This window comes from Solenopsis invicta, chromosome 7 (assembly GCF_016802725.1).
Source record: "Solenopsis invicta isolate M01_SB chromosome 7, UNIL_Sinv_3.0, whole genome shotgun sequence".
In the NCBI taxonomy this organism is placed as follows: Eukaryota; Metazoa; Arthropoda; class Insecta; order Hymenoptera; family Formicidae; genus Solenopsis; species Solenopsis invicta.
This window is the reverse complement of record NC_052670.1, coordinates 18,120,109-18,140,873: the sequence shown is the minus strand read 5'-3', so window position 1 is coordinate 18,140,873 and position 20,765 is coordinate 18,120,109. Positions and strand designations below refer to the sequence as shown.

General features: G+C 41.0%; 1 protein-coding gene across 1 annotated transcript in view; it reads right to left on the bottom strand.

Annotated features, from left to right (window-relative positions):
* Window positions 1–20,765, bottom strand: part of LOC105200671 (sodium/potassium/calcium exchanger 3) — a 192,178-nt gene that overhangs the window by 60,011 nt on the left and 111,402 nt on the right. The gene's annotated exons all lie outside the window — the stretch shown is intronic.

Genomic DNA, 20,765 nt, shown 5'->3' with positions numbered 1-20,765 from the left:
ATTAATGGTTGTCCCACTTTTTACCATAGGAGCATGATTTACCGACGGATATGTATTTCTAACATATTACTATATTTGACATAACAAATGCGTGCTCCTATGGTGAAACATGGGGACAACCATTAATGAACACCCTGTGTGTGTGTGTGTGTGTGTGCGTGTGCGTGCGTGCATGCGTGCGTGCGTGTGCGTGCGTGCGTATGTGTGTGTGTGTGTGTGTGTGTGTGTAGCGCTTACCCGTGTTGAACGTTGAGTTGCGCCGTCTTTGTCTAACATATGTACACAGCCCGTGATTCGCTAACTTTATTCTCTAATTATTCAAAAAGTAAGCGTCGGACAAAATTTTCGTACAGGAAAGATCGTCTCAGAATTTATTTAAGAACATGTCTTTACAGCAGCACATGGGTCGTTCTGAATCACCCTGTATATATTGTGACGTGGCAGTTTTATCTGCCTCGCCACTTCGTCCTCCGCCTGAGCATAGCGCAAGGAGGCGCGTAAGACCGGGTCGGGCACTCATCGAGAGAGCGAAATCTCCGGCGGGACTGCGTTGCGTGTTATTTCCTTTATTTATTCGCGGCTTCTTTTATGTAACCGCGGGCATCTCGACAAGCGCTGCCGAAGGACCAGCCGCGGCGAGGGAGACGGACAGCGGCCGGGAAAGGAGAGGGCGATCGTCCAGGGCCGGCGCACCGGAAAACGCCGACGGAGAGGAGGAGATGAGACGTGGCGACAGCTAGGCGCCACGCAAGGGAGGCTCGCAAGTGGCACAGCTGGTGGACAGGCTGGGGCGGACGAACGGCCAGGACGAGGGCCGTCGAATGCCGGCTGTCCATCAAGGAGTGTAGCGGCGAAGAGTCGTCGCTGGGAAAATTCTGCGGCTGTCGTCCGCAGGGACGACGAGAACGACGAGGATGTCGGATGCCGACGGGGACCGCACGACACCTGCGGAGACCCGATACTGCGCTGCCGTGACGTCACGGCTAGATAAGGGCGGCCGCTGATAGGCCGCGCCGCTAGGCGCAAGGATATCGCGCACCCTGTAGGAGGGGTAGCGCTCATCGATCGCGCATCGAGCGCGATCCTCTCGGCTTTTGCGTGCGACCCGGCGATCCCTGCGGTACGTTGCGTTGGAGAGCGAGCGAGTGCGAGCTATCGGCCACAGCTATCGGCGGTGGCTATCGGGAAGATCGGCGAGAGTGTCCGGCCTGGCGAGAGCCTCCCGTGGAGGAGCCCCAAAGGACCCGAGGGACCCGGAGGAGGACCAGAGTCTGCGTCGAGGTGACCCTTTAACCTTCGTGTAAAGCCACGAGCTGTCGGTGTCGACCGGCTCGCGTTCTGAGGTGGAGCCCTTAGGTTCGAGTGCGAGTGCGTCCGCCGCGTGGCGATTGAACGCACCTTGCTTTTTAGTGTTTGGTCGGCTCTCCACCTCAAGCGTGAGACCTTGTCGGGGCACCCAGCTGTCGGCTGCCGCGTGTGTTCGGCTGTCCCGCCGTAGAAGCTCGCGGGCGACCGGCTTCCCGGGAAGCCGCAAAGCCCTCGCGCACGTGCGCGAGTCGGGTTACGGCCGTGATCACACGACCGTCCGCGTTATCGGTGCGTTGTCGTGTCGCGCGTCTTCGCGAGAATTGTGCATTGTGACCGCGACGACGGCATTGCCGTCACCGGGTATCTTGGATCGCATTGCGTTTGAATCAATTGCGGTCCGTTAGCGAAAGTTCGCCGAGTATGTTCTCGCCGCGCTGTTCCGAGCGCGCGTGATTGGCTGTCTCGTTCCGCGCGGGACCAACCGCCGTTGTTCGCGCCGCTAGCGTAAGCATTGTAGTACTTAAGTAAATTTTCGCGTTCCGCTTATTCGTTTTCGTTAACTCTCTTTATCTTTTCCGTTCTTTGCTTGCGTCGACTGATGATTTCGTTGCGTTTGATTCTACTCTGTCTCTGTCATATGCTACAATACAGGTTATCTCTGTCTGTTATATCGGCCTGATCGTGCTTAATTTCTCGCCTACCCGTCTCCTCCAGTAAGAGAGCCGCTTCGTCCCTGTCTCCGCTACCCCGCCCCTCTACCGGTTAGAGGAGCTAGCTGGCCGCGTGCGAGCGACGATTCCGCTTTTGTGTAACGAGTTATCGCGTGATACGAATTGGCGTTTAGCGTGGAAAAGTGAACCCGGCGACGCGACCGGCGTAATCGCGTCTGGCGCCCAATTTCGCGATCTGGTTGGAATCTAGCTGTCGGTATTCTCGTCGCTCTCGCGCGCGCTTTGTGTAGCGTCTCCGCTACCTTGTTTGATCGCGCACTTCGCCGTTGCTCTCCGGCGTCCGAAAAGTGCGTGACAATATATATATATATATATATATATATATATATATATACACACACACACGCGCACACACACGCACACGCACGCACGCACGCGCACACACACACACACACACACACACACACACACACACACACACACACACACACACACACACACATATAGGGTGTCCCGTTTTAAATGATCCAGCCAAATATCTCAAAAACTAAATCTAGTAGACAATAATATTTCAGATAAAAGTTGTATGATTTTGAGGGAGACATAGGATGGTGTCATTAACTTGACCTTGAATAGTTGCTTGAAGGTTACGTGAAAGTCAACTTCAATTTTTTTAATGGTACTGCCTATTTTTTATTACATATTCTTGTATCTTATCTCGAGACCTTTCCAAAACATTACAAAACAGTTCATTTTCGTTGAGTACTTTTCAAGTTGTGAGGCTTGAAGTCCACGGTATATTGTAATTTTCAAGCGTCATAACTTGAAAAATCTTTAACAAAAATAAACTTATTTAAAGTATTTTGGAAACCTCTCGAAATCGACTACAAGAAAATGCAATAAAAAATATAGAATGTTAGGGTAGTACCGATACCCTTGAATTAGGAAAATACCGATACTCTAATATTGTATCTTTTATTGCATATTCTTGTAATTTATTTTGAGACTTTTCCAAAGTACTACAAGAAAGATTATTTTCGTTAAGTACTTTCCGAGTTGTGACGCTTGAAAGTTGCAATACATTAGAACTTTTAAGTCCCACAACTCGGAAAGTACTCAACGAAAATAAACTTTCTTGTAAAGTTTTGGAAAGGTCTCGAGATAAGTTACAAGAATATGTAATAAAAAGTAGGCAGCCCTATTTAAAAAAATTGAAGGTGTTCTTTACATGACCTTCAAGCAACTATTCAAGGTCAAATTAATGACACCATCTTATGTCCCCCTCAAAATCATACAACTTTTGTCTCAAATATTTTTGTCTACTGAGTTTAATTTTCGACATATTTGACTGGATCATTTAAAATGGGACACCCTGTGTGTGTGTGTGTGTGTGTGTGTGTGTGTGTGTGTGTGTGTGTGTGTGTGTGTGTGTGTGTGTGTGTGTGTGTGTGTGTGTGTACACACAGGGTGTCTAGAAACTAGGAAACCTACCACTTTGAGAACATAGTGGAGACGGAAAAACACAAAATAGTCTTATACCATTTTGCGATATTCGCTATAATTACCAAACTATAAATTAAAACGTCTAAGCTAATGTGCGGTGACGCCGCGCCATTGCGCCTAGTTTATAATTAACGGCCTCCAATGGGAAAGCTGACGCATCGTTGTTTGAATTGGCACAGCGCGACGGTCTGAATTTGCCGCACCGCGTGTACACCCATAGAATTTGATTCTGTCCAAGGGGAAATTTTCTAAATTGAGACGTCACCACTTTCTACATACTCGCAGTTTATGATTAATGTAACGACTAGATTTTATTGATCGTTACGTTAATCATAAACTGTAAGTATGTAAAAAGATAGCGACTTCTTAGTTTGGGAAATTTCCCCATCGACAGAATCAAATTCCATGGGTGTACATACACTGCAAAAATCAAATGTGTTATTTTAGCTAAAGTTTCCCCTTACACATTTGATAAAAAACATATTTAATTTGTGCAGTGTTTGTACATGCGGTGCAGCTGATTCAGACTATCGCGCCGTGCAAAATCAAACAACGTCACTTGTCTCGCCGCGCGCACACACACACACACACACACACACACACACACACACACACATATGTGTGGTGGCCATAAAAATAAAGCCATCTATATAAAAATTAATAAATTTATTATTTTACCCGTTTGTTTCCATTTGTCGGTAATATAGTTTATTATACTGTTGTGCCCGGTGGTGGTCCAGTCACGTCAGTGGTTATTTCGGGACGTTTACAGCGCCTTAGGACTTAGGACTTTTAGGAAGAGCCGCTTAGTAGTCGAAGGTAAAACACTTGCTGTTCCAACGTTAATATAAATGTATATTTCTCCCAATGCTCCCAGTTACACTTGCTCAGTGTCGACTCGTACTCTTTCTTCCCGGACGACCTGGTATATATAGGTCGGCTTTTATCTCCGGACTGTTTTACAAGCTTACTCGACGTGTAAGTCACTCACGGCGAGTAACTCACCGAACAGCTGTTTGTTAGACTCTTCCGTCGCTTTCTGATTTTGTCGCGATATTTATGCAGAAATCTGTTATTTAGTTCGGCTAATCGTGTTCCTGCAGCATGCAGCTTCCACGTTTAGCCAAAATTCGAATACCGGAAAGCGACTTAGCAGTAGCTGGCGTAGCGCGATGGTATTTCGGGCCGGAAGCCCGACAGACCATCAGCGTTTTTCAATTCTTTTGCGTATGCGGAATTTGAATCCGCTGAGCGTATGCATAGCAATAAGAATCTTAATTTCTGTTGCTATGCGCGTTATTACCGTGGGTGTACTGGGTACAACCCTCTTCCCCCGCCGGGAAAAAAAACGGAGGCACGTAGTTTTCTATAACTATTTGTATTTTATAATATGTAAAATGTATTAGACTGGTTTATTATTTTGTAACGACCGTGTTTCGCGCACGGACGGTCGACGGTACAGGATCGGGCGCGAAAGGTCGCTTGGAGGAATTAGACGTTTCTTAACGATGGAAAATATCAACGTGTTTATTCTATTAGACGTCGTTACATTGACATCGGCGGTTGTACGGATGCGGTACAGAGACTTGTGTCTGATCGCGCGGGCGGACGCGATACAAACATTTAGAAACTTAAATCTACGAGACGCGCGGACGGACGCGGTACAAACTTAAATCTTCTAGACGCGCGGACGGACGCGATACAGATATCCAGAGTTAAATCGGTTAAGCGCGCGGACGGACGTGACATAGAAATTCGGCTCGGCGTAGTCTATATACACGGGAATCTATTTACAGGTTCACCTGTCGCGTGAGACGCGGTTCGTGGAATTTGGTCGCGTGTTTTTCTGCGAATCCCGGCGGCCTTGTTATTGTAGCCGTGACGTTCGGCGGTGGCGCGGCGCGGGGAGCGGTGAGCGCGGTGCATACACGGATCCGTGTATTCTCGGCGGTTCGTATGCGCGGCCCGTTGCGGTTAAGACCGCGAATGTTTGCCGGAGGACACCCCCTCACGCCAAGTGCGCTTGGTGGAGGCACGGAGCACCGTACCCCCGTACGTGAGGTGGCGTCGGACTCGGGAGGCGGGGCGGATGGAGAATCGCCTTCGTGTCAAGTGGCTTGACGGGGCCTAAGTTGTTCTTGAGCCCAGGTTGACGAGTCAGGAAGCGGTTCTAGAATCGGACTCGGAAGCGGTTGTTAGCTAAGTAACTTAGCAGAGACCGAGGCGCTCGATCTCAGTAACAACCTGGGGAAGCTTCTGTTCGGCGGACCGGCCAGAAACGGATCAGGTCTCTGCCTCCGGCGAACGTCGCCTTATATACCCGAGAATCGAGGCAAGGGGGATGCGCGGCGCGTTACGGCGGAGCGGTCCGGCGGCAGCATCCCCGCCACTCGATCTCGGGTCTCTCGCTTCGGACCACGCTCGCATAGCGTGGCTGTGGACGGCGCGGGAACGAGAGCGCGTGTGCGCGAAGATGAGAGTGCAGGAGCGATCGCTCGTTTGCTCCGATGTTCTAATATTTACTAGGCGCTATGCGCCGTTTAACTGCCGTCCGGCGGATGTTCGGCCGGACGGTTCGGACGGTTCGGCGGTCTGGGGGGGGGGGGAGTCGGAAGGCGGTTCGTTACAATTTTAAGGCCACTTTGTGGGTCTATTTTTTCAAAATTGTTGATTTTTCAAAAACATCATTTTCGAGTACCTTAAGTATGTAGAATTAGTATACAAATAGTTGTAAATTGATTATCGAAAGCCATCGGAAGAAATGCACTTGAAATCGCACAATTACGTGACCGCAATCGCATTCAAGCCGCGAACCGTCAAAGCCTCAATGCATCAAAAGAGCGAAGAACTGCCCTCAAAGACATGCAATCTGCCCAAAATGACTATTACGATGAGCAGGAAGGCATCATGTATGGAGCAGGCATCGCCGATTAATTCTCCTAATTTTTCATAATATATCCCTGGATAGTGAGTAAATTCTTCTACTTCATACGGCTTGTTGCTTGCTGATTTTTTTGTTTCTTCTGATAATACGGGATTTTGTTTCGCTCCCTATACGCTGGTCCATATGGTATATAACTTGTAATTATCAGGATTTTTATTTCATGTTATCATTTTTACTGATAATTATATTTTATTTAATAAAATTTATTCTCGGTTTGTTCGTCTTTTCGTCGCTGTTGCTTTTAAAAATATTTTTTTGTCTGCCGTTTATCGAGGTGATTGTGGAGGTTCATAGAGATTTTTCTATTAATGTTTAGGATAAATTCACTCTTTTCTCTGAATATTTTAAAGAACCTCTGGAACCAAGAAGGTTCTTGAAATTCTATTTTTGATGACTATCGGTCATCAAGTGACGTCTCTTTATTTGGCTATCAGGTTTACTACCTGGTGTTACTTTCTTCTAATGATTTTTTATTCTGCTGATGCAGCTTTTTGATTATCATTTTCTCTCTACAGCTTATGCTCATTATTTCTTCTCAGTCTCTTCCCGACTGTCTTACTGTTTGTTCATAAAAAATGTATTATTTAGTAACTTTCTACGACAAGGAATTGGAGACTGGTGATACTGGCGATCTTGGGGATCTCGGTATTGATGCTAAACTTCTTGAGCTACATTTTGCTGCCGAGATGTTTGTCAATGATGCTGATAGTAATCTTCGTCTCTCTAATGATGAATCGGAAGCTGATAAGGAGGTGCAGCGCCTAGACGCTCCGTTGCTGGAGGATATTGGAGCCATATTTGGCGATCTTGCCGGCAAAGATGTCGACGATATCGACGATTTTGAGAAGCTTCCTGAGGAGCCTGACTTATTTAATGGTGTTTTCTCTGATGAGGAGGCAAAGGACAATGACAATCCCTGGCTTGGGGTAGTGGTGCCTGAGGATGTCGACGCTATCCTTGAGAACTTTAATGTGTCGAGTGACGAAGATTCTGATTAGTTTGCTTTTGATAATATTTAGTTTTGTAGTTTAGTTTTAGTGTAGTTTTCAATTTGTGTTTTTTTTCCTTTACTGGATATTTGCATAGTGTTTTAACTATTTTTGTTTTATTTTACATTTCTGGTTCCACTTTGTTTGGACTATCAAATTATTTGTTCATCACTGGTGAGTTTTATTTAATTATAATATTCTTCTCTCTTATTTTGTATATTTGTTTACATGTAATTGTATATGTTTGTATTATATAATTACTTTTATTACTATTTCATTATATTATTATTAATGTTTTTATTGTTATTATATTTTTTATGTTATTATTTCGCGCGTATATATATATTTTTTATTTGTTTGCATTGTGTATTAATGACTTATTGTTATTGAATCTATTTGCGTATACGCGTATCTTTTTTTGGCTTCGCCTTATTGTATAATTTACATCGCTGTGTTTCTTGATTACAGTATATGGCTCTGTTTATTGAGAGTCAAGTTTTTTCGATCTTCCTCTTCGTAGGGTTTTATCGAATAGTACTTGATGTCTTATTCGAAATTTTTCCTCATTAGCTTTCTTGTTAAAATGGATTTTTGCCTTTTGTTTTTTGTTCTTCATTTTATCGTCTGATTGTGAGTTTCTGTTGTTTAACCTTGACTTTTTTATTTTTATAAGTTCTTTTAATTTCTCTTTCCTTCCGTGTATTTCTTCGACAAGTGTCTTGTCTCTTTATTTATTTCATCCTTTTCTTCAAATTTATTTATTGTTTGCTCCATTGCGCTGTTGTTTGTTATTTTTTCTATATTCACTTGTGGTGCTTGGATTTCTATTTCTTTTTTCGTGGTATTTAATGTATTCACGGGGCATGTGAACTTATTAGATTCGACCAGATAATATAAACTCCTGGTCTTATTTTTTCTGTTTTTGTTATTCTGGTTTTATTTCGATTTGTCGATATTTGCGCCATAGTTTCTCTTTGTGGTTCTAGCATCACTTTTTGATATGGAAATAATTTAAAGTTTGTTTTCCTTATGATTACTTTTCTCGATCTATAATCGCATATCATATTATATCTTTCTGGCGAAGTTGACTCCGAGTATTGTGTCATACTCTAAAGGCTCGTCTTTTATTACATATACTGGGTGGCTTATTTTTCCGTCTTGTACGTACACATGTATGTACGTTTTTCCAAGGGTAGTAATTGAATAGTCCGTTATCCCAGTTAATTCGATCTTTTTTTCTTTTATCATGGTCTCATCTCTTAATGTTTTTAATTTTATAATAGAGATAGTTGCTCCTATATTGAGCAAGAAAGTGATGCAATTTCTTTTAGCCTTTATTACAAGCAGAGATATCATATCCACCTTGGTATTTTCCTTCGGTGAGTGTCACAAATGTGACACTCGACACTCGGCGGCAGTGCGCAACGTTTCCTTAGTTTCTGCATCTCTGTCTTCTTCTTTATTGCTCGTCTTTTTTCCGCTTTATTACTGTTTCAGTAGGTTGAGGTGTCTTTTTGATTGTTTAACCACCATCATTCTTTGCGGGTGGCCTTTTTTTTGCAATGATTGCAAAACTTTTCAAATGTGTTTATATGAGAGCGATTTTCTGGTTTCGCTAATGAGAAGTATTTTGGCTACTACGGCAGTCTTACCCATAGTGCCCTGTTTTTCCGAATTTTCTGCATTGCGGTGTTTCATACGAGGGTATCCATTCTCGGAACTCAGATTTATTCATTTGATAGAAATTTGGATTGCGATTACTTGGCCCTTTTATTTTCTCTTTCGCGGTAGTGCCAGTTATCGCCTCTACTAGCGTTGAGAAACGCTGAGTACGTACGAGATGTTTAATATCCTCACGCAATCCCGTTTGATAATTATGCAAAACGTGTTCCTTTATGGTATCTAGGATGGCTTGCCTGGGTGTACTCTTTGCCCTTTTCTACCGATTCATATAGGTCATTTGCCAAGATTTTCAGTCGGCGACCAAAATCTTGCGCACTTTCATTATATTTCTGTTTTAGAGAGTTAAACTCTAATTGCAAGTGTCCAGTACTCCGCTTTCCTAGGTATTCTCTTTCTAATTCTCTCTTTAATTGCTCGTAATTCTGGATGTCTTGCGTTTGAAAGTCCGTCATGGCTTTTCCTTTGAATTTTGTACAAAGTACTGCCTCGAGTAGTGCATGTTCTTCCACAGGATGTACATTTTTCATCGCAAAGAAACTTGCGTTTAAAGATTTTTTCACGCGGTTCCGAGATGTCCCATCTATATCAAGAATTATATTACAAGCATCTTTTAGTATGAGGAAGCTGACAGTTGATCCTCTTTGATTTCTGATATTATGCATCGATCGTTTGTAGGAAAGATCGAGTGCATGTTTATGAAAGCTTACCGACTTTCGCATCGGTTCCTTAGGCGGAGCTCCTAATTCTGGCGCATTTTCTGTGAGCGATACCCGCAGTTCTTTTATTTCGCACAATAATTCATGCATTAAGTAGTTTTCCGTCATGGGCAAATTGTAAATTGTTCTTTGAGTTACTTCAGACTTAGTATATTGTTGAGTTGTATTTTTTGGGTTTTGCGTTGCACTCTCTGCTGCGTCGGCAATTAGATTTCTCGACGTTCCGACGGGAGAGCGTACCGTTAGGGCGTCGGTTTGTTGCGTCGAGGTACCGGCTTGTCCGTCCATGTTTAATAGACTAAAATCGTACAAATTTATCGAAAATTCTCTATTTGTTATAACGAAGTCTGTATTGTTTGTCTCGCTCGCCGTTTTGTTTAATACTCTATTAACTGTGTTGCGAAATTTTTCTAACGCGGTTGCCGCAATTTTTATCGAGGACGATGAAGAGTCTGACCTAACATCGTTTGTATGTCTGTCACTATGTGCCCCTTCAGGAATGCGTCTCCTTCTGGGCATTTACAAAAGAATTTTCTAACTTACAATAGAATCACCGTAATCGCTCGCATGTTGTCGAGTTGCACTGCTTATCTGCTTCTCCTCAGCTGGCTCAGCTTGCGGCGCGCTGACTGTTGAGGTAAGTCGGCGATCCTGATGTCTCGTTCTCGTTCTCGTTTTTTGTGGTACTAGGTTCTCTGCTTCTTGTTGTGGTCTCGCAGGTGATGTCTCCGTTGTCAGGCATGCTGCTTTCTGGCTCTTCAGCTCGGTTGTCGTCGTTACGACTTGCGGATGTACCGTCTTGTTGAGCGTGATCTCACCGCTGCCACCAAACTTCTGTCGTGCCCGGTGGTGGTCCAAACACGTCGGTAGGTATTTCGGGATCGTTTACAGCGCCTTAGGAGTTAGGACTCTTAGGAAGAGCTGCTTGGTGGTCGAAGGTAAAACATTTGCTGTTTCAACGTTAATATAAATGTATATTTCTCTTAATGCTTCCGGTTACACTTGCTCAGCGTCGAGGCATATTATTTGTACTCTTTCTTCCCGGACGGCCCGGTATATATAGGTCGGCTCTTATTTCCAGATTGTGTTACAAACTCGACGTGTAAGTCACGCACGGCAAGTAACACATCGGACAGCTGTTCGTTAGACTCTTCTGTCGCTTTCCGATTTTGCCGCAACATTTATGCAGAATCTATGCAGAAATCTGTCATTTGGTTCGGCCAATCGTATTCCTGCAGCATGCAGCTTCCACGCTTAGCCGAAATCCGGAAAGCGACTCAGTAGTAGCTGGCGTAGCGCGATGGTATTTTGGGCCGGAAGCCCAACAGACCATCAGCATCTTTCAATTGTTTTGCGTATGCGGAATTTGAATACGTTACGCGTATGCATAGTAATAGAAATCACAATTTCCTGTTGTTCTGCTTGTTATTACCGTGGTTGTACTGGGTATAACAGTACAAATAACAGCAATTTATAAAAAACATAACGAACTACTGCCGAAATAAGGTTCATGTCATATTGAGAAAATCCTAAAGTACTCTGTGCTATAAATAGTCTGGTCATAATAATAGAGTTAAATTATTAAGATAAGTTAATTAACATAAAAATAATTTGTTAAAATTATTAATGTGATTTAATAGATTAGGTATAGTAATACTGTAATGCAATGTAGTAAATTATTTCAAAATGCAGAGAAAATGGGACGAAATATTCATTGTAGAGCTGATGGGAGAATTGCAAAAATTATTGGTTGCTTTAGAAAAATGGTAGAAAATGTATTAAGACTAAAAAATAACGAAAAAACTCGAGATTTAAACCAAAAAACTACATCTGAAATTGATTGTAATATTGTACGTGTTTCTAAGATAGATTCATTCAAGTCATCAAATAAAATCAAAAATGAATTAAATTTTTCTATAAGTGCACGTAGAGTTTGATGAAGAATCCAAGAATATTACTTAAATGGTACAGCAGCTAGGAAAGTTCCATATTTAAGTTCTAAGAATGTGAAATGCAGATTTTACAATTTGCAAAAAATTGTGTGGAATAGAGTAGTCCAGAAGGAATTAAAAACTAGAGAAATGTTTTACGGTCAGACAAAACTAAAATAAATGTGATGAGATCTGATGGAAGATATTATGTGAGAAGGCCACCAAATCAAGAATTGCTACCAAAGTATACTATAAAGACTGTAAAACATGACGGTGGTAATATAAAGTTATGGAAAACATTTTCATGGTACGGAGTTGGTCCAATTTATTGGATTAAAAATACTATGAATCAAAATAAATATGTACGAATTCTTGAAACTATTAAACTGCTTTTTGTTAAGGGGAACATGACACTTATATAGAAATTTCAAAATTATAACGATCTCAAACACACTTTTAAGAAGGCAAAATAACTTTTTAAGGATCATAAAGTATGATACCATGGCCTTCTCAATCACCAGATCTCAACTCGCTTGATTTGTGGAGAGACTTAAAGATTACTATTTCTAAACATAAAGTTTGAAATTAAAATCAACTGTGGGAAAAAATACAAAGAAAATGGATGTCTATACCCGTTAAACAAAGTCGCAATCTTGTTGAGATTATGTCAAGGAATTGTAAGGTAATAATTAAAAATTGTAGTTACACGACAAAATATTAAATGTACAGAACTAATTTAATAACAAAATTCTATATCAACTAGTTTTAAATGTTTCAGTGCTATTTCCTTGTTATGACTTTATTTTTATGACCAACGAATTTGATGCATTTATATTAGTTTATTTTTTTTTTTTAAATATAGATTGCAATAAAATAAAAATTAGTTTTTAGTTTCTTATGTTTAAAATAAATGATATGATGAAATAAATTTAGTATAAATTTAAACTTCAGTATTTACTTTTCATCATTAATTCTTTTCTTTGTTAATGGCTCTATTTTCATGACCACCACTGTATGTATGTATGTATGTATATACAAGGGAGAGGGAGAAAGAGAGAAAGTGAGAGAGAGAGAAAAGGGGAGGGGAGAGAAAGGGGAGAGAAAAGGAGAGGAAAAGGGTGAGGGGGGGAGAGAGAGGGAGGGGACTGACTGACTAGGAGCATTTCCTCTAAGAATTTGCATACTAGAAATATAGCGAGATGTGTAAGATAGACAGAAAACTTAAGTAAATTAAAAATATAAAACAGAATGTATAAAGTGAAAGAAAAGAAAAATAATGCAAACTTATAACTGTAACAAAATTAAGAAATTTAATTAAAATTAAAGATAAAAACCAGAACCATATGTGCAGTAGTAGACGCGTAAAAAAAAAAGAAATAGAAGTGTAGAAGTATAGCGCAGAATAATAACCGTACCGAACATTGAAACGAGAACGAAACAGTATATATGCTCAAAGCGTAGTGATATTAGAAGAAGAGAAAGGGCGAGTGCTCTACAGCACTCGTGTGCTCGCGCTTAGATGCGTTGTGATTGAGGTTGAGGTTGGATCGCCCCCCTCCTCCGTAGATGACCGAAGAGTAGTTGCTTGAATTGCTTTAGCGAATTTGCAGCCTTTATGCGAGGTGGGAAAGAATTCCACCTCGTGCAGCTGGTGTAGATAAAAGAGTGTTGAGACGTGGAAATTTGGCAGGGTAGGATAGCAAGATCAGAGGGAGTGAAGGTGGAGCGAAGGTGGAAAAGGGAACAGAAGGAGGGCTGGAAGTTACAAGCGAGGAAAGGAGGAGAGCCTGAGTCGATGAACATATACTAGACTGCAGGTCAAACATTCTCTCCGGTCATCGGCGGTCAGCCATCCGAGTTGTTCGTAGAATGGGGATATATGATCGTCTCGTCGAAGATCAAAGATAAAACGGACACATACGTTCATGCGCTTAAGTTTAAGTTTCTGTTACCCGGTCAGATCTGTTAGCACGGCTGCGCAATAATCAAAAATGGGGAGTGGTAGTGATGTAATTAGCCTAAGATTCTAAGAAGCCATGAAAGACAGTTCTTGTGATATTTAAGGCGCCAGAGAACCCCGTTAACTCTGTTTGCAATACCACAAATTTGATCGGCTCAATTAAGGTTGCTAGTTAGGTACAGCCCTAAGTTGCGCACCGTATCATTAAATTTAATTCTCGAGTTATTCAGATATAATTCAATATCCGCGGTTGGAATATTGTGAATATATCTACCGCTGCCAAGGAGCATGGCCTTTGTTTTCGTGGCATTTAGCGTAAGATGGTTGGCTGTTGCCCAGCGTTCTATCGCCGCAATGTTTTCTCTGACAAGTGCGATTGTGTTCTCAAGAAAGAGAGGGGGGGGGGATAAAGTGTTGTCGAAAAAAATTGTTTCACGTTAACAAAGAAAATAGATACAAAAGTTTACAAAAAATAAAATTTTTATTTTTTATAGAAATAAGTACGCAATAGTATTATAAATTACAATATTTTCAAATCAAGTAATTGATGAAAGTAATATTTCATAAAAATTTGTTATTTAAAAAAAAGTGTAAAAATTTAAAAATTTTTTAAATGTTATTAGTATTAAGATTAAAAAAAAAATCAAAATATTTATTTATTTATAAAATAGCACAATTATTAATAAATAATAAAAATCTATCAAAATTTACACATTATAAGATTACCAAAATCTAAATCCAGATCTATTTTTAGTTTCATATAAAATATATATTACAATTTCTTATATAACAGCAGAAACAAAATTTGATTTGTTTTTACAATTTTAAAACCTATTGCAATTATAGCTAAATAATATTTTTATTTTTTCGAAAATTTGTAAAAACTTGTAACATTAAATAACCTATCTATTTAATTTGCTTATTAAATTTTTAAAATTGTAGATTTTTACAATTTACTACTTTCACCAATGATTTGAGAATATTGTATATTGTACAATATTATACTGTAAATATTTTTAAAAAGAATAAATATTTTTAGGGAAAACAAAATTTTTATAAAGTGTCTAGCAGTGTAAGCATGTGAAGTCTGCCACCGCACCTATTGAGCTTAAATTAGTGTCATTAGTTGGCACCCATGTAATACAAAACTTCTCAAAAATTAGCCATAAAATTGCATTTTTTTGAGAGTTATGAAAAAGAAAAAAATAAAGAGTAATTTTTCTCGAAAACGGCTCGACCGATTTTAATGAAAAAAATATGTGTTGTAAATATCGTTTAGGTAGAAGTAATGAGGTACTTTATTCCTTGCGGAGTACATTGCGGACTTCCGCTCCGCTTACATAGTTTCAACCTTTTTTATTCCTTGCAACCTTTACAATGCACGAGAGAGAGAGAGAGAAAATTCACTCATCCATTCATATCTTCACACTCATTCTTTGGACCTCCGTTTCCGCTGCTTTCTTCCACACTTTCCTCTCTTCCTTCCACACTCTCATTCATACCCAGCCACCCTCCTCCCTCCCTCATCTTCACCAGTTTTTTTATCCAAACCTCTCCCTCCCCTCTCTCACCTAAAACCTCTCCAACCATCTCCTGCCATCCCTTTTCCGTCCCCCAATCCGTGCATTCCTCCCATATATGTTCCCACGTTTCCTCTCCCCATCCACATATCCTACACTTTCTTTCCTCTTTCTCTTCTCAGTATCTACCTCCTCTCATACCATCTCCTAACCTAAATCTCGCAATCCTTTTCCATCTTTCCTCTTTCCAATCCCTCTTCAAGTACTCCGGCACTCCCTTTCCCTTCACTCTGTTATACCATCTGTTGAACCTAGAGCTCCTAATTTTTTCCCACTTTTCTTCTTCCTGCCGCCTCCTCTCTCTTGCTACCACCTCTTCCCCCCTTAACCCTCTCTCTTCTCACAACTTTTCTATCTCCTTGATATTCCAGCTCTTTTCTTCATAGAAACCTTTTCTTTCTTCCTCCCATTTTCCCATCACCTTTCCCTCCTTCGCTCTACTTCTTATCTCCTCCCAACACAACCTTACCAACTCCCCCCTCCTCCTTCTTCCAGTTTCTTTTCATAACTCCATGCCCTCATTCCTGCCCTTCCCCTTAATTTTTCCCTCTGCATCTCCTCTCTTACCATGTACCCCGGTATGTACCTTCCCACCCATTTCAAATACTTGTCCTGTATCCTCTCTACCCTTTCCCTTTCTTTCCACCCCCAAATTTCTGCCCCATAGCTAACCACCGTCCATACCAACCTATCAAATAACCACATCCTTCTAGCCCAGTCCTTTCCGAATTTCCTCTTTCTTATTCGCCATACTTCTCTCATCACCACCGCTCCTTTTTTGACTCTCTCCTCTATGTTTTTTCTGTCCCCCATTTGCCATCATCATGTAGCCCAGATATTTATACTTTTTCACTTTCTCTATTTCATTTCCTTTCCATTTCCATATTATCTTTTTCTGTCTCCCACCCCCTCTTATACACCTCATCACTTTTGTCTTCTCCACATTTACTACTAATCTTTTCTGTTCTACATATCCTTCTAATGTTTTTATTAACCCTTTCATCCCTGCTTCATCCTCTGCCACCACCGCCACATCATCCGCATACGCCAGGGAATAAATTTTTCTTCCCTTCACCTTTACTCCACTCCCCAACCCCCCTTTTCCAATTCCTCATCCAAATCCGCTAGCAGTAATGTGAACATGCATGGGCTCAACGGATATCCCTGTCTCAATCCTCTACCTGTCCAAAAGTTTCCCCCTTCCCTTTCCCCCACCCTTACTCTACTTATTGTCTCCTCCAAAACTTTCTCACACCTCACCACCAGACTCTCTCTCACTCTCTTCCTCCTCATTGTCTGTACCAGTATCTCCCTATCCACCGAGTCAAACGCTGCTTTTATATCCACAAACATAACTACTATTTTGCCTTTTGTTTCCGCTATTTTCTTATTTATTAAATAATTTAACACGTACCATATATGTGGTCTATCGTTCTTAGCCTTCTCCTAAACCCCGTTTGACTCGGTGGTAATATCTTTTTATTTTCCACTTCTTCCCTCAATCTCTCCGCCAAAACCGCCGCGTACACTTTATACGCCATTTGCGTAAGCGTAACCCCCCTATAGTCTTCTACCTTTTTCCCCTCCCCCTTTTTCACTATCGGTACCACTATCCTTTCTCTCCAATCTTCCGGCCATCCCTCTCCCTTCCACACTCTATTACATATCTCCCACAACCATTTCCTTATTTCTTTTCCCCCATATTTCCATACTTCATTCGTAATCCCATCCCCTTCTGCCGCTTTTCTGTCCTTCAATCTTCTTATTGCCCTACCTATTTCCTCTCTAATAATCTCTTCTTCCTCCTCTACCCCTCTTCCTACTACTTCCCCTCTTATCCTCCACTCCATTCCCCCCTCCACAGCACCCCTCTAAAGTGCTTTCCCCACTCCCGCATTTCAATCCCTTCACTGACTCTCTTTCTCCTTCCTTTATTCACTACTTTCCACACATCCTTTTCGGATCTTATTCCTTCTATTTCCCTCTCCTATTTTTCCCTCTCCTTCTTCTTCTTCTCCTCACAATGTTCCCTGTACCTCTTCCTCATTTCTTTATAGTTTTCCCTTCTCCCCCTCTCTTCCTCCACCATTTTAATTCCTCCATAACCTTTTTTTTCCTATCCCTACATACCTTATCTCACCATCCTCTCCGTTCCTTCTTCTCTTCCTTCTCTACTCTCTCTAATGCCACTTTTATTTTTCTCTTCATTTTCCTCCAAACCTCCCCTACCCCCTCACCATCATTATCCCTCTTCTCAAGGTATTCCTCAAATTTCTTTTTTTCCTTCTCCGTCCAAACCCCCCTTCTTCCTCTCCTTTTCCTTTTCCCGGTCGTCTCTTCCCTCCGGCCTCCTCCCTCCACCCATACGTTATCGGCTGATGATCGGAGTCTACCCAATCCTCCACCTTCATCTTTTTCATCCACCTTCCTTCTTGTCTCATCATTCCCGATCACATAATCTATTACGGTCCCTCCCTTCCCTCTTGTATACGTCCATTTCCCCTCCTCATCCCCCTTTACGCTTCCATTCAATATTGACCATCCCAATCCTCTTATATAACCACATAGCTTCGTTCCCTCTCTATTCACCTTTTCATCCTTCGAGCTCCTCTTTCCCTGTTCTACCCCTCCCTCTTCATCCTCACCTATTCTTCCCCCTTCTCTCTCCGTCCTAGCATTGAAATCCCCCCCTATTAACACCCTCACCCCTTCCTCTCTATCCTCCATCCACTCTCTCAGCTTTCCCATTTTTTCCTCCAGATCTCTATTTACATACACTCCTATTAGCCTCCACCACTCTCCGCCTAACTTTACTTTTACTGCTTGTAATCTCTCCTCTTTTCATTCCTTATTATCCTTTTCTCTCCCTTATTCCTTCCCTTATCCCCACAATCATTCTTCCCATTGCCCTCCCTTTTTTACTTTTCCTTACCGCCTCTTGCACTTCCCACACGTATCTCTTTGGCAGTCATTTTCGAACTCTTTCTCATCTCTTCTTCTGTAACCAAGTCTCACTCAGGAACATCACATTCTTTTAGTCTCTCCCTGAAATCCTTCTCTTTGTTTTCCATGCCTGCCACATTCCAAAAGCCTATTTTATACTTTTTGCCATCTTCTTTTTCTTTATTCCTCCTTTTTTTCCTATGCTTCTCATTTTCTATATTTCCTTCTATTTCCCCCTCTCTCTCTCCTTCCGTCCACCACCCTACTAAAAATCCTCTTTCTCTTTTTCCACCCTTCTACCCTTCTCCATCCCTCCCTTCCATTCTCTTATTTCTTTTCCGTGCTATTCCCTCAACTCATCCTTAATCTCATCCCATACCCATAATTTCTTCTCAACCCATATTTTCATATATCCTACTCTTACTTTCCAACCTTCCCTCCTTATCCTTTCCGCTTCATTCTTTATCCACCACTCTATCCTTCTCTCCTTTTTTGTCAGATCATCCACTATCCACTCCCTTCTTTCCCTCAGCTTTGCTTTTCCTTTCATCACTTCAATTTTCTCCCCTACACTCGCTAATCTTACCCATACCATTTCCCTGCCCTTTTTATCTTTCTTCCCTATACTTCTTATCCCTTCCACTCTCGCTGTCGCCCCCCTCCCCTATCTCTTCTATCTCTTTTCTTAACCCCTCTATCCCTTTCTCCTTTGCTTTCACCCCTTTTACGATTATATTTCTCTTCCTCTCTTCGCTTTTCCTCTTTTCCCCCTCTAACTCTATTCTCCTCATCCTTTTTTCTAATTCCTTCATCTCTCCCTTTCGCCTTCTCTCCATCTGCTTTACCCCTTCCTCTTCCTTCCTTTCCTCATCCCCTTCTTCTTCCTTCTCCTGCCCCCTTCTCCTTCTCGATCTCCTCTACTCTTTTCTCTAAACTGTCTAATCTTTTCCTCATATCTTCCATCCATTCCCTCATCTCTGCTTTCCCCTCCTTTACCTCTCTTAATTCCGCTTTAATTTCCTTAAAACCCTCTCTTACCTCCCTTAATATCTCACTCAAACCCCCCTTCTTCTTGCTTTTCCGGCTGTTTTTCCGGCTGCTTTTCTAGCTGTTTTTCCGGCGATCTCAATACCTTTATACTTTTCTTAAAGATATCTGCCTGTAATGCATCTATCTCTTTCCTTTTCTCTCCTCTCTTAAATGCATCTATCAGCGACAAACTATATACTCTATCCTTCATCTCCTCTGCTTTGCTCGGTCTTCCCAACTTCCTCTTCTCCTTTCCCCTCCTCTACTTCCCTTTCCCTCTCCTTCCTTCCCTCCTTTTCTTCCTCCATCTCGTCTTTCCTCTAACCTGCCAACTTTCCCTATTCAAGAGTTTATTTACTTGCAGTCGGGTTGTAAATAAAAGAAAAACAAAAATTTCTTTTTATTTTTTTATTTTTTTTTTAATTAAGTAATCTATTTTTTGTAGAAAATATTTACTAGAAAATATGACTCTTTTTATATTTAAGATGATCACACTTTTACTCTAAACAATTTAATCATGTTTAATAATATTTGTAGCTTATTTTTATTATTATATAGTTGTAGCAAATGTAAAAATATAAAATCATATATTAAGATATTATATCGGTTACTCAAACGTTACTCCAATTCAAAATTTCCCGCAACTGCACTTACTCTCTCCTACTATGCTTCTCACTTCTACCGCTCGTTGTCGCTACCCTCCCTCTTTTCTGCTTTCTCTCTACACTCTAAACCTGCTCTCCCGTCTAACCTCCAAATCCCGTCCCAACCCTACTATCCCTCCTGTCTCACTATTCCCTTACCACGGCCCTTTACCCTTATTCACCCTCTACCAGCCCCTTCCCTTTTCCTTCACCTCCTCGCACTCCACCACATCTCACCTTATCCCCTAATACCTGTTTATCACTCGCACTTTCCACACACACACATCAATCACTTTCGCTACCGGAAACGGACGTCCAAAATATCGTTTAGGTAAGTTTAACAAAATTTTTTATATATAATTTTTGTGATAAACAGAAAACCAATAAAAAATTTTTTGAAATATTTATGAATTTTTTTTTAATGATATTTTTTGGTGACCACTTTTATATTTTCAAAAAAACATTTTTAGACTCTTTATTTTAACATATAATTTTTCCAAATCAATCAAAGTGGTGGAACATAGTTAAAAATAATAATTATTTGCATAACATCGTGTTACGCTTCAAAGAATTTATAATTATTTTTTGTTTATAATTTTTTTTCAAAATTGTGTTACAGTTTTTGTATTTTTTATTTATTACATTTGAAGTAGATATCTCTGTAACATGATTATGGCTTACAAAACTGAAAATTTTGTACTTTTTATTAAGTAATGTAAACTCAACTTTAGTGTGAGAGACTTTGTGAATAGAACAAAGGTTATTTGAAACAACAACAAATATTTCGAAGTTTGTGATAGTTGACGATCGAGCAAACACGCATGTTTGTCCGATCATACAGAGATACGTACGCACAGAGTACGT